Source organism: Gossypium arboreum, chromosome 4 (genome assembly GCF_025698485.1).
Source record: "Gossypium arboreum isolate Shixiya-1 chromosome 4, ASM2569848v2, whole genome shotgun sequence".
In the NCBI taxonomy this organism is placed as follows: Eukaryota; Viridiplantae; Streptophyta; class Magnoliopsida; order Malvales; family Malvaceae; genus Gossypium; species Gossypium arboreum.
The window spans coordinates 19,491,122-19,506,032 of NC_069073.1; positions in this window are offsets into that span (position 1 = coordinate 19,491,122).

Here is a 14,911-nt window from a genome sequence, read left to right on the forward strand (position 1 = left end):
TCAAAATGCAAGCCAAGAGAATATGATTCTTTGCCCGTGTAAGTAGTGTGGCCACATCAATTGGCATTTTCGTGAAGTTGTCTACGAACATCTAATTGTTGATGGCTTTATTCGAGGGTATAAAAAATGGATTTTCCATAGAGAGTGTACACCTAGTAGAACATCTAATCCGACTTATCCTCATATTGCTTACCATCAGTATGTTAGAGAAGATGACATGGAAGGTATGTTGCGGGATGCATTTAATATGCACGTCACAGTTTGCAATTGTTTCCACCTAACTTTATTACATTCGAAGATTGTAATATTGGTGGAAATATTTTTACCGAAATGGGAAGAAGTGTACCTGATGAAGAGCCAAATAAAGAAGCGATGAAGTTCTATAAGTTACTTAATGAAATGAACGAAGAACTTTACGAGGGATCAAAATATTCAAAATTGTCCTTCTGCATTCGTCTATTTCACTTAAAATGTTTAGGAAGGTGGAACGGAAACTCTTTTACAATGCTGTTAGAGTTTTTGAGAGATATGTTTCCATTTGCAAAAATCCCTCAATCTTGTCAAGATATGAAGAAACTAATAAAAGATTTAGGCCTTGGGTACGACAAAATTCATAGCTGCCCAAATGACTGCATATTGTACTGGGGTGATCGGAAAAACCAACAGTCTTGTCATATTTGTGGTAATTCTCGTTGGATGAATAGGAATACAGAAGATGTGAAAGCGGATGAAGGTGAAGCATAGTTAAGAAAGAAGCTAGTAAAGATTTTGCGATATTTTCCACTAATACCTAGGCTTCAAAGGCTTTTCATGTCGTCAAAGACAACTGAGTCTATGAGGTGGCATCATGATCAATGAACCGATGATGGATTATTAAGGCATCCAGCGGATTCCTTAGCTTGAAAATCATTTGACAATAAATTTCCAAGCTTTTCGAGCAATCCTCGTAATATGAGGCTTGGGCTAGTAGCTGACGGATTTAATCCTTTTAAAATCATGAGTACTTCGTACAGTACTTGGCCTGTAGTGCTTGTTCCTTACAATTTGCCTCTGTGGATTTGCATGAAGGAATCTTATTTTATCTTATCTATGATTATCCCTGGAGAGAAAGGTCCCAGAAATGATATTGGCATTTATATCCAGCCACTTATTGAAGAGTTGAAACAGTTATGGGCGGGTGTTGAAACATATGATGTCTTCAAAAAAGATTACTTTTATTTACATGCAGCATTGTTGTGGACTATTAATGATTTCCTGACTTATACCAATTTATCTGGTTGGAGTACCAAAGGACGTTATGCTTGTCCTTGTTGTGCGGCGCAAACTTGTTCAAAGTGGATATATAATGGGAAGAAGTTCTCTTATATAGGGTATCGTCGGTGGCTAGATGAAAATCATAGATTTAGATTTCAGAGGACTCTATTTGACGGTACTGAAGAGTTCAGAGAAGCTCCTTAGCAGACCATTGGATCTGAAATCTTGTTCGTGTTGAAAGATATCAATTTCAATTATGGGAAGGTGAATCAACCACCCAACACACAAACAAAGAGAAGATCGAGGGATGAATCTGATGAAAAGGATAATCCTAATGAGGCAGACTTGTGGAAAAAAGAAGTTTTTTTTTTAGTTTCCTTATTGAGAGCATCACATTTTACGACATAATCTTGATGTCATGCCTATTGAGAAAAATGTTTAAGAGAACATCATTGGGACAATTTTGAATGTCGATGGAAAATTGAAAGACAATCTTCAGAGTCGACTTGATTTAGTTGACATGGGAATTTGGCGTGATCTTCATCCCCAAGTACTTCCGAATAGGAAATATTGATTGCCGCCTTCTATTTTTGCAATGTCGAAGAAAGAGAAAGAAGTGTTCTGCATGGTGTTGAAGGATATAAAAGTCCCAGATGCGTATGCATCAAATATATCTCGATCTGTAAGTCTTAAATATCAAAGACTATATTCTTTAAAATCACATGATTATCACATCTTGATGCAAGATTTACTGCCAGTTGCTTTACAGTGTTGTATGTCAAAAAAGGTGACGTCTTGTATAATTGAACTATCCAATATAATAAAAGCTATTTGTGGCAGAGTTTTGAATGTTGAAGAACTTGAGAAAGTACAAGATCGAGCCGCTTTGACTTTATGCAAATTGGAAAAGATCTTTCTGCCTTCCTTCTTCACTGTTATAGTGCACTTGCTAATCCATCTCCCTCGTGAAGCAATACTTGGTGGACCGATTTTCTATCGATGGATGTAACCTATATAAAGGTGCTAATTTATTTGTAAAGTATTTATTCATTCACATCTTACCTTTAGTTACAAATTTTGATAATGTTGTATATCGTGTTTAGGTTCCTATGCAAATTGAAGTCTTATTGTCGTAATAAGTGTTATCCAGAAGGATCAATTGCTGAAGGTTACTTGCCAGAAGAGTGTATGACTTTCTGTTCTCGATATTTAGAAGATGTTGAAACAAGACTGAATAGACCAAGTAGAAATGTTGGGCTCACTGATTATAACTTGGCCGAAACTTATTTACTTCAAAGTTATGGAGAACCAATAGGTAAAGTTGAAATTGCAGAATTAGATGATAGATCTTGGGTACAAGCACATCGATATGTTCTTTTTCACCACGATTCAATTGAACTATTACGCAAGTAAGTTCTAGAATTTGATAAATATTCATCTTTTTAATTTGTTTGTCTTCTAACCAATTAAACCTCTTTTTAACATAGTGAGTAAAAACAAATCTTGAGATCTCGTTTATGCTCCCGAAGATTACAACATCGAGAGATTAATAAGTTATTCACAGAATCTTTTCATGAATGGTTAAGTCAAACGATATGCAATTGAAGCTTTCATTGAAAAATAATAATATATTCTCATAACATTTATAATTACTCAATTTACTTTCAATTCAATAGGTTTGGAGTGGGAAGGACGTCAATGACGAAGTTAAATGAATTTCCCAATGTCCGAATAGAGTAGTAAAAAGTTATAGTGTCTTCCTCATAAATGGATTCAGATTTCATACAAAATATCGCGAGAGATTGAGGAGAACTCAAAATTGTGGAATTGTTGTTAATTATTCAATTACAAGTTATGCTAGTGCTAGGGACAATAAGCCTGTTGAGGGAAATGTGGAGTATTACAGACTTCTTACTGACATTATTGAGTTGGATTACTATGGCAAATGGAAAGTTTTCTTATTTCGATATATTGGGCTAATGTTAATACTACTCGTGGAATTAAAAAAGATCAATTTGGTTTTACAATGGTGAATTTCTCTCTCTTGATTCACACTGGACAACAATTGATAGATGAGCCGCATGCATTTTCTTCTCAAGTGAAAAAAGTTTTTTATTTGAAAGATCCAACTGATGAGGGTTGGTACGTTGTACTCCGAAACACCCCTAGAGAATTGTTTGACATGGGCAACGAAAGTAGAGATGACATCGTCAAAAGATTAGAAACTTTGCCTTTTCTAAAACAAAACTTAAATAAAAATATCCCTATTACTAGTACACAATTTCAATGGGTTCGCCAGGGTGTGGATGAAGATGTTTACGAATTATGATGTAGTAAGATTTTATGATTTTTTAATTATATGTAATATTATAATTTAAATCTTAGTCTTGTTAAATATTTCAACTATTTTATTTGTACTATTATTGTTGTAATTAGTTACTAAAATTTCAACTATTTTATGTGTATTGCAAAAAAAATGCCTAGAAGAAGATTATGAGATATAAGTATTGTTCAAAATAATCCAAATTCGGAAGAAACAAATAGTGTACAACAGATTGCTATTGGATCTTCGAATGTTCCGGAAACACCTGACGAGCCTGCAGAAATTCAAAGTAATGTTAAATTTAATTTACATACGTGTTGACTTTTATTATTAATTTCTTTTTCAAATTCTTATATTTTAATATACCATTTTTCAGCTGAAAGCGGTGGGTCGCGTAAAACTCGAGGATGTACGCTACTAAAAGATTTATTCGAGTTAAATCTTGTCGAGCGTGTCAAAGTATCTAGAAACAATCTTGGTCAGCCTGTTGGATGAGAAGCTCGACTTTTGGCAGGATATTTGGGCATTATAGCACAAAATGCCAATATGTTGCCTATCAACTACGAATCATGGCATCAAATGCCTGATAGTAACAAAAATCAAGCTCTCGATAATATTAAGGTAACAAAACATTAATGTAATTTATAAAACTTTGGTTTAAGTTTCATTTATATTTATTTTCTAAACTTGTGTTTTTTTAGGAGAAATTTACTTTAGAGGTCTTGGATGCTTATATCAAGAAGGCATTGGGAAAAAAAAGGAGAGACCATAAAAGCACTTTAAAAAAATAATATTTTAAGAAAGATATAAGCCTCGAAAAGAAATTGCGAAATGTCCCGCCAAGAATGCTGAGGTACCAATGGGAAGATGTGGTTAGGTTCTTGAATTCAAAGAAATGAGAGGTATTACGTACATCCAAACTCTTATAATCATTTCGGTTTATAGTATTAACTATATACATAATAATAAATTCATAATGTAGGACCATGAGTGAGTTAGAACAAGCGGCAGGCAAAAATAAAAAGTCACGCACACAGCAGGGTCGAAAAGTTTTGCTTGTGTAGCTGAAGTTAGGGTATTTTGAATTTATTAATTGTGTCAAATATTAATTTTTTCTATTAAATAATATTTTTACTACTATATTGTAGGAACACTCGTCTGGTCAAAAAGTTGGACGCCTTCAGCTTTTTGACATTACGCATAAGAAGAAGGATGGATCTCTAATGACTTCTGAAGTTGGAGAAATTATGGTATATTAACTTAATAAAATTTGATTTATTTTAAATATTTATAATGTTTAATCATAATGGTTTAATTATAATGGTATATTCATCGTTAGTAGTTTTAAATAATGTTAAGTTATGTTGCATTTGTTTTTATTATATATTTCGTTTCTAATTCTTTGATTGATTTATCAGGATAAACTAAAGGATAAAAAGGTGGAGTATGAAGTGATTGCTTCGATTGATAGTGCTGTTAATCTTGAGGACATTGATAATAGAATTATTACTGAAGTTTTGGGTCCTGAAAGGTATGGTCGGGTTCGATTTCAAGGATCTGGTGTTAACCCAACCCAATATTTTGGATCCAGCTTGCATCAATACATACCTACGGGGAGTCAAGCTCAAGCTGAAGTTCAGAGGTTAAGAGACCAGATGGCTCATATGCAAGCGAGCATAGTTGAGCAAATTGCTCAACTTAAAGTGAAGGCAGCAGCGAGGGAAGCAGAGCAAAAAAAAAACTACAACGAACTCCAGCTACAACTTCAAAATATGATGAAGATGTTTCAGCAGTCGCAGAATCTACCATCTTAGACGTTTATTTTCTTATTGTAAGAATGTTTTAACAATATAACTTTTAACATTACTGTAAGATATTTTGTTATTTCATTTATTAATTTAGATAATATATCTTTCGTTGGATTTTTTAAGTATCATTTATATTTGCTGTTATTGGTTGGATCTGATGTTACAGGAAGGGTTGTATATGAATGAAAATAGGATATTAGAAATCTGCTAAAGTTAGTGGTGTTTTTAATAAAAGCGCTGCTAAAGGTCATGTTCTTTAGCGGTGTTTGTATGAAAAGCGCCGCTAAAGGTCACGTTCTTTAACGGCATTTGTATGCAAGGCGCCACTAAAGGTCACATTCTTTAGCGGTGTTTGTATGAAAAGCGCCACTAAAGGTCACGTTCTGTAGCGGCATTTTTGAGAAAAGCGCCGCTATAGGTCACGTTCTATAGCGGCATTTGAATGAAAAGCGCCACTAAATGTCACGTTCTTTAGCGGCATTTGTCTGAAAAGTGCCGCTAAAGGTCACATTCTTTAGCGGCGTTTGTGTAAAAAGCGTCACTAAAGGTCACGTTCTTTAGCGGCGCTTTCTCAAAAATGCCGCTAAAAATCAAGTTCTTTAGCGGTGTTTTTTTACATAAACGTCGCAAATTTTAGCGTTATTATCTTTAGCGACGTTTTTTGCGAAACTTGTAAAAGCGCAACAAATAATTTTTGCGGCACTTATAAGCGCCGCTAAAGGCCCAAAAAAACCGTTAAAAACCTGTTTTGCTGTAGTGGGAAAAAGTATATGTATGAGTTGAATTGTAACATTATATGGAATGCAAATGTTCATGTTGGATATTGTACAGTATTATGAAAATGTAAAGGATTATGTGATTTATTGAATAGTTATGAAATGGAATAGTAATGGATCGAAAGGTAAAGTTTGAACATGTGATGATCTTAGAAAGACAAGATAAGCCCGTGTGAACTTAGTGAATAGCTAGGAGACAAATAACATGTAATCAGAGCATATCAAGCACTAGATGTCAGTGATTACAGTATCAGGAACTCTGTGCAAATGTTATATTTATCAGGTACTTTGTACCGGTGTTATATTTATTAGGTACTTTGTTAGGTACTTTGTATAGTGTTATATTTATCAGGCATTCTATGCCAATGTTATATTTATCAGGTGCTATGTACCGGTGATGGATACCATACTGATGGCCTGAGATTCTACATGTGTTGCAGGTTCTCTGAATCTTGTGTGAGCAACATCGTGTATCGGTTAATGTCTTATTGTCAACTTGTGTGAGCATTACCCTCCCGCATACCCAAAGTCAATTTACAATTGTTCTCTGGGCAAAACAATTAACTAATGAAATGGAAATGAGATGATATGATGAATTATAATTTGTTGATTTTATATTGGCATATGATACTTAACATGTTATGTATTAGTGATATGAACTAGTCAATTTTAACCATTTGGTATAGTTGAAATGACGAAACAAGAAAAATGATTGCTAATTCTATGTTATTATGATTTGTAAATTAAATTGTTAGGTGTCTGTTGTTTTGTTTTACAAACTTACTAAGTTATACGTAAACTTAATCTATTTGGCTTTTATTCTTTATAGATCATCGGATACAAGCTGCCAATTGGTTTGTTTTTGGATATCACATTATCCGTCAACTCTTTCAGTAGCTATACATTTATTTCAATCGGTTATAAGTGGCATGTAAATAGGGCTTTGGTATATGCATGTTGGTGATCATTTGATCATGTTTTGTGCCATTTGAATTATGAAATATGTGTATTGATTTGATTGGTTTGGTATTTGATGGCATAGGTGTGCTTAAAACTTAATGCATTGTTTGTTTGTTGATTTGGTACATACATAATAGGTTAATTTTCTTATAAATTGACATTAGAAGGCTTGGTATAAATGGTTGGTTATAGCATATGTTAGTTAGAAATTATTGGATGATTGAATAAGGTTAAAATGTTGATTATGTCTTGTTTTGGATGGTTGTTTTATATGTTGAAATGTGGTGCCAATGAGGGCATATTTGTTAGGCACATAGGTTGAATGTGAATTAGCATGTTTTGGTACACTTTGAATAGGTTAATGTGATGGTAAATGTATGGCTTGATGTCTAAGAAGTTATAGGTGAATTGGCTTGTGTTTGAAGGTATTTTATGCACACAAGGTTTGTGACATGGTCTACAAGGTTGCATGACACGACCATGTAGCCTCTAAGATTTTCGGTGCAGGGTTGTCCACACAGTCATAGAGAGTTACATGGCCTAGCGACACGACCGTGTGACCCTGAGCTACACGGGCACAGAGAGTTACACGGTTTGGCCACATGACCATGTTCTTGAGCCACACGAGCTGAGCTCACCCTTGTTTTCACTGTTTACTTGGATTTTTGTAAAAGTTTCAGTTTAGTCATGAATTGTTCCCGATTTGTTTTAAAGGCTTCATATGCTCGATTTAGGCTCAGATATGATTGAATAACATGAAAATGAATGATTTAGTTATTTTTGACTGAATAGTGAATAATGTTAAAGTTTTACAGGTGTAAAAGCTTGTAACTCAAGTTAGATGACCGGACCGGGTATAGCGTGTTACAATTTCCAAGTGCAAGCACTTGCTCATTGAGCCACATACATATCAGATCTGTGCACAAAACCAACTGACCATAAGGCATATTCAGACATGTACTCGTCACATATAATCACATAACACTTAAGCATATAACATCACAAATAGGTTTTATTTGAAAAGTATCAAAGCTCAAGTAAGAACACTTACGCTTGGGACATAGGATAGGTGATTAGGTCACCTAAGGCCCCTTTTAACTCACTAATTTGTGCATTAATTATAGCACACCAAATCACTCACCTTTGCAACCTTGACTTCAATCACAAATAGCTTTTGTTTACTTTTGTCCTTGCTTTTAAAGGCTCCCACTTGATTTGACACTTTTCATACACATAAAACAATAATGCACATACATTACAAACAACAAAAAATACAACTAAATCACTCTAGAATCACATATCTAAGCTTCTCATTCACAATACCGGAAAACTAACTAACTGGTTTTGCCAAAATAGATGTTTCAACACTTAAATCTCATTTCTAATGCTCAAATTAGTTTCTAAACATCCTAAATATCATTGAATTATAGATCTAAACCATCAATTCCACCTAATTACTCGGATCTAATTTTTCCAGAAAAATCAAGCTTATATGAACATTTGAAAATGGAAAACATTCAATTTGTTTAAATTCCTTAACGATTTGTTAAATCAAGATAAAATACCTTTTAATTGGATAAAAATGAGTTAGAAATCACTTTAAAATAGTATCTTAGCTTAGTATTACGAGATCTACCATTTTCAAGCTAAAAATCGGTTTAAAATACATTAATCTATTGAAATCTTGATTAAATCAATCAAAACTTGAATTAAAATAACAAGAAACTTAGTTTAATAATAAAAATTTAGAATGTTACCTCAATTTGAAGAAAATTATGAGTTGTGAGTCAAATTCGAGCTAGAACGTGTGAAGAACTATAGAGAAATTGAGGAAGAAAACTTGAATATTCTTCGAAATTGAAAGAGGAATTTGTGTTTAAAAAGCTTGAAAAAAAGAGGATGAATCAATTTTGGGAGAAAAGTCTTGATTTGGTGTTTGAGAAAACTTTGAATGAGATGTGAAATTGAGAGGGAAGGAACGGTGAAGGTTGTTAACTAGACAACCAAATTGGGTCATTGCCCCTTTAACCACCTCTAGTTTCTTCCCTTTCTCAAATAGGTCATTATTTTCAGTTAAATCTTATTTTCTAAATTATTTTCAAATCTGACCTCCTTTTAAAAATAAGGTTTAACTAAATTATTTCTTGGACACCTAATTTTAATTTCTTAACCTTAACTTTTAATTTTAATTATTTTAATATTTTATTTTATGAGTTCCTATTTATTTTAATTATTTATCCAAATTTAGGTTTTCGATTCACTAACCCTCGATTTACCAACCCGATTTTTGGGCTGTGACAGATAAAGTGTTTTTCAGATTGTTTGTAAGGAATTGACAATTTGGTTACTCTATTAGCTATTCGGACAGAGTCGGATATAGTTGGCATGCCATAGGGTCAGATTATTGATTGAAAACCATCGATGTTGGCCAATTCGAGGTGATAGATTATTCTTATAGAGTTATCGTTTGTTAGGCAATCCGAGATGATAGATTTTATAATTGAGAAAATCATCGTTGTCGGGAATCCAAGGTGGTAGTATATACTTGTATAGCGGCATTGTTGCCGGGCAACTCGGGGTGACAGATTCGTGTATCCATTCTTAGTCTGTGTTGGTTAATAGGGTTGTTAACAAATAAATTGCTTAAATGATATATGAATTGGTTTATAAATTGAAATGCATTATACAAATTGAATTGAAAACGAATATGAATAAGGGGCCAACGAGCTCGAAAATAGCCAAAAATCATGTATGATTTTGAATATGTATATGCAATGTTGTTGTTATGCTAACAATTGGTAAGTTGTTAAAGAAGGAAATGAAATGGTACCCTTATTGTTGAATAGCACAAATAGTATTAATTTGGTACTTACTTGATGATTGTATCATGTAATAAACTTAATCAAGCTAAGTACTAATGGTACCTATGACATTAGTAGATGTAGGTTTAGGATAAGCATGATTCTATGAAATTGAAAGAGTTTGACATTAAATGGTATGAGATTAAGTTAGAAATTAAAAATGTTCATTTTGCAAAAGTTTGTTATATTGTCTTAAATCATGGATTTACTATTGAGTATATTTGCTCAGGGTACATGTAACACCCTTAACCCTTATCTATCGCCAGAGTAGAGTTACAAGGTATTACCAATCAATACAGATCACTTAACATACATAACTCATACATTTATGCATTCATAATCAAATACCATTCAACACAATCATATTGTCCCTTATAAGGATTTACGAGTCCTTAAACATGCTTTATAAGTGTTTTGGGACTAAATCGATAACATATGAAAATTTTGGAAACTTAGAAAAATTTCAACATTTCAGGGGTCACACACCTGTGTGAACAGGCCGTGTGGAAACAGGGTATACATACTAATTTGCATCACACGGCTGAAGACACACCCGTGTGCCAGACCGTATGAAAACTGGAGAGTATACTGACTTGGGTCACACGACCAACCACACGCTCGTGTGTCTAGCCCGTGTGCCCTTCGGAGTGGCCACACATGCCCGTGTCCCAGGTCGTGTGCCAGGCCGTGTGCTAGGCCATGCCAAACCTGTAGGGTATACTAACTTATGCAACATGGCCAAGTCACACGCCCGTGTGCTAGGCCGTATGCCAATTGGGGAACATACTGACTTGTACCACACGGCCAGTCACATGCCCGTGTGTGAGACCGTGTGGAGCATACTGACTTCAATTCAATTTCAATACCAAAGGATACACGACCGTGTAACATAACTGTATGTCACACATGGCTAAGACACACGCCCGTGTCTCTACCCATGTGGACAAAAATAGGCTATTTGCAAAGCCATTATGCCACCCTATTTTCATATGTAAACACAAGCATAAATGGTAACATTTTTACAACACAATAGGCAGCCATTTCATACACATTTCATGACAATTCCACATAATATTCAATTGCTTAACTAATATCATACATTTTACATTCATAAGTTAACCTTATAACAAACACATTTTCTCATTTCCATTTCATCAACTATTTGCCAAAACATACCAAAATATAACATTAAGTTTAGCCAAATCATATAGGTTAACTTATACACAAAAAGTACCAAATTGTAATCTCAAGTAACCATAACTATCACCAATATAACTAGCCTACACATGTCATATTTACAATTATCCACAAGTTCAAAAGTACCAATATGCAATTGGATAGTGTGATGTGTAACTCTGACTTGTCCGAAATGAGCGAGCTAACGAACCTCTATAAAACATAGAAAAAGAAACAGAGTAAGCTTTATAACTTAGTAAGCCCGTATAATTTAGAATTAAACTTACCATTTATACAAAATCAAGGAAAATAATCAAGGTGTATTCAATTCAATTACCAAATGCCTAAACACAAACATTCATCACAAGTTAGTCACCTAAATACATGAAATCATCCATTATCTCCATACATTGCATCATACCGAATTCATATATCCTATACAACATTGGTAACATTTCATTTTCAATCATATAAACAATAATTCATTTGAAAACCGTAACTCATCCATATAAACAGTACTTCATCCATATAAACAGAATTTATGCCTGTTGAACTTATTTGAATCTCGAGGGATACTCTGGTGATATACAGTACATATAAATCAATAATCCTTCAATTCCTTATCATTTTCCGCTCTTTTGAGCTATGAACAGTAAGCTCTTCCTGAGCTGATAGACAGTAAGCTCTATTAAGCTTAAACGATAAGCTCAGACGAGCTAAATCAGTAAGCTCATACGAGCTGAGAACAGTAAGCTCTTACGAGCTGATATATCAGTAAGCTCTTATGAGCTGCGGTGAGTCCGCAACACATGCAAGATCTCAATCAAAATGGTAACCCTAGTGATATGTCACTCGTATCCTACGAATTCTTACAGTTCAAACAAGGCTCGGTAACCATCAAACTATATCGATAAAGCATTAGTATTCCAAGTATATCTGTAACACCCCTAACCCGTATCCAACACCGAGAAAGGGCTTGAGGCATTACCAGAACTTTACACTTTCAGTATACTAACTCAGGTCACAAAATTTCATTTAAATTTAAAACTTTTCAATCATGAACACCTCGTCTCTTGTATAGGACTTCGAGACCTACAACATATCGGAAGGTAATGCGGGACAAATACGGGCACGTTCGATTAACCTTTGGCTTCTCAGAAAATTTTTCCTAACATAAAGGGACACACACCCGTGTAGATTAGGCCGTGTGGACTCACACGCCCGTGTACCTTAAGGCACGCCCATGCCCTTCAACTGTGGCAACACTGACTTATCAACATGGCCATGGAAACACCCCCATACTGCCTGCCCGTGGATGAAACTGTCATTTTAACACGGCCATGATGCACGCCCATGTGGCCTACCCGTGTACAACTTTGAGCTAAAATTTTAAGTGCAGGGGACACACGGCCATAGCACACGCCCATGGGAGGGAACCGTGTGTCACACACGGCCTAGACACACGCCCGTGTGTCCAACCTTGTGGACTTTATTAGGGTATTTTCCAAGCCTTTAGTCACCTCTTTCTACTACTTGTGTTTAGTGGATACCAAGTTTGAGAGAAAACATAATTTTACGCTTGTAAATAACCTTAATGAAAATAGTTGTATGGAAACCTCATATTATTGGTTTCATACATAAATGGTTATTTCCTCTTTAGTATCATGGGTTCCCGTGTTACATTAATCCATCTGAAATTGGCTCATTCATGTGACTAATTGCCAATTGATAGCAACCCATCATTAGTAATTAAAACCATGCATAAAATCGTAGGTCATAGCCTACTTAAATTAAGCCAATTTTCATGTCCATATACATAGAGATAAACATATTTCTACATGCCTTTACTTGGCAAATCAAATGACACATATAATAAAATACTCAAAAGTACTATACATGCCATTTAACAAAATAAACAGAGTCTTTATACCAAAGCTTGTTTAGTTGATAGTGTGTTGACTCTCCAATTGTCCTCCAATCCTTTCGAGTCCTCGAGCTCTGTGAGACAAGGAAAAAAGAGAGGGGTAAGCATTTACATGCTTAGTAAGCTCAAATAATTAGAAAGTAAACTTACCGAGTAATTAGCATACATCCATATCTAAATCATGAAATCATCCATTATGAAATGATTTCCTATCACATGCACTCAATCAATAAGTTAGTCACATAACAAAGCATCATGTAATTTATATAGATGAGCTCATCATTCATCATCTTGTTAACATACATCATATTATCCCGTTGAGTTTCTAGGAAATCTCGATGGAGTACCTATTGTCCGTCAATTCTTATGAATGATCATTTCACATATATGCACTCCCACGAACCTCACATCCCATGGCAGGATTACCAGTCCAGGCTAAATCCTCCATATCATGAACTCGTAAGGTGACGTCGGGGTTACCAGTCCAGGCTAAATCCCTTATAGCGACAAACACCCTTAATGAGTTCGGATCCGAATTACCAGTCTAGGCTAAATTCAGACCTTAATCGGATTACTCATCCGGGCTAAATCCATAATTCACACATATTCTTAGGGAGGTTTGATCATTCAAGGAACACCCGTCCGGGCTAGATTCCTTTTCATATCTGAGATCACGGATTACCCGTCCAGGCTAAATCCTTACTGCAACACATGCAGGTTCTTAGTTCACATGTAAAACATGGTTTAACCATCGAATTCCCTTTTTAACCTCGACCTAGACAGTTATCAACAAGTCATTACCAAAGGTGCATTTCATGCATTTTCATACCATCAATAAATGCAAATATCATGCATTCATAAATCATACAATTATGCATATCAAGGGTTTACTTTAAGTTATCCGAACTTACCTGGTATTCTTTTCGGGATTGTGTTTCGGTTATTTCGAAACCTTGCATTTACCACGATTGACCTCCGGAATTTGTTTCTCGGGGTCTATAACAGCAAAATTAACTCATTAATACACTACATTATGCATTTCAAGTTTAATATCTACCCCTGGTCCAAATGATCGTTTTGCCCCTAACCTTTCACATTTTTATGATTTATCCCTAGGCTCGGATAATGAAACGCATGCACTTTCTATCTTACCCAAGCCTAGTCGAACACTTTCCTTCTTATGGTAGCCCACATTATCCATAATTTTATCATTTCTACCACACATTTACATCTTTTGCAAAATGGTCCTTATAAGGGTTTCTCATGAAAATCAACTAGAAAAAGATGTTCAACACACATTAATCTTTCATATTCCTCCATAGTCCATCAAAACACAATCAACTCATGCATGGGTAAATTTTTAAACATGAACCCTAGCATGAAATATGGGTAGAAATGGGGAGATCAAGCTACCGGGATTTCAAATATACAAAGAACATGAAAAACGGGGCTCGTGAGCACTTACTATTGAACTTGAAAATTGAAGAAACCCTAGGTATGGTGTCCTCCAAATTTCGACAGCTATGGGAAGAAGATGAGCATATTTTTGCTCCATTTTTCTCTTTTTATTTCATTAAAATGCTTAATGACCAAAATGCCCTTATGCCCTTTCTTTAAAATTTCATCCATTCAAGCCCATTTTTGTCCAAAAATTTAGAATTTGGGAAAATTGCTCTCAAGACCTTCCAATTCATAATCTAAAGCAATTTCATACAAATTGCTTCTAGAAACCAAGTTTTGCAATTTATTCAATTTAGTCCCTAATTTCCAATTGGACATCTTATACTTAGAATTTCTTCATGAAACTTTACCAAATGCATATACTCATA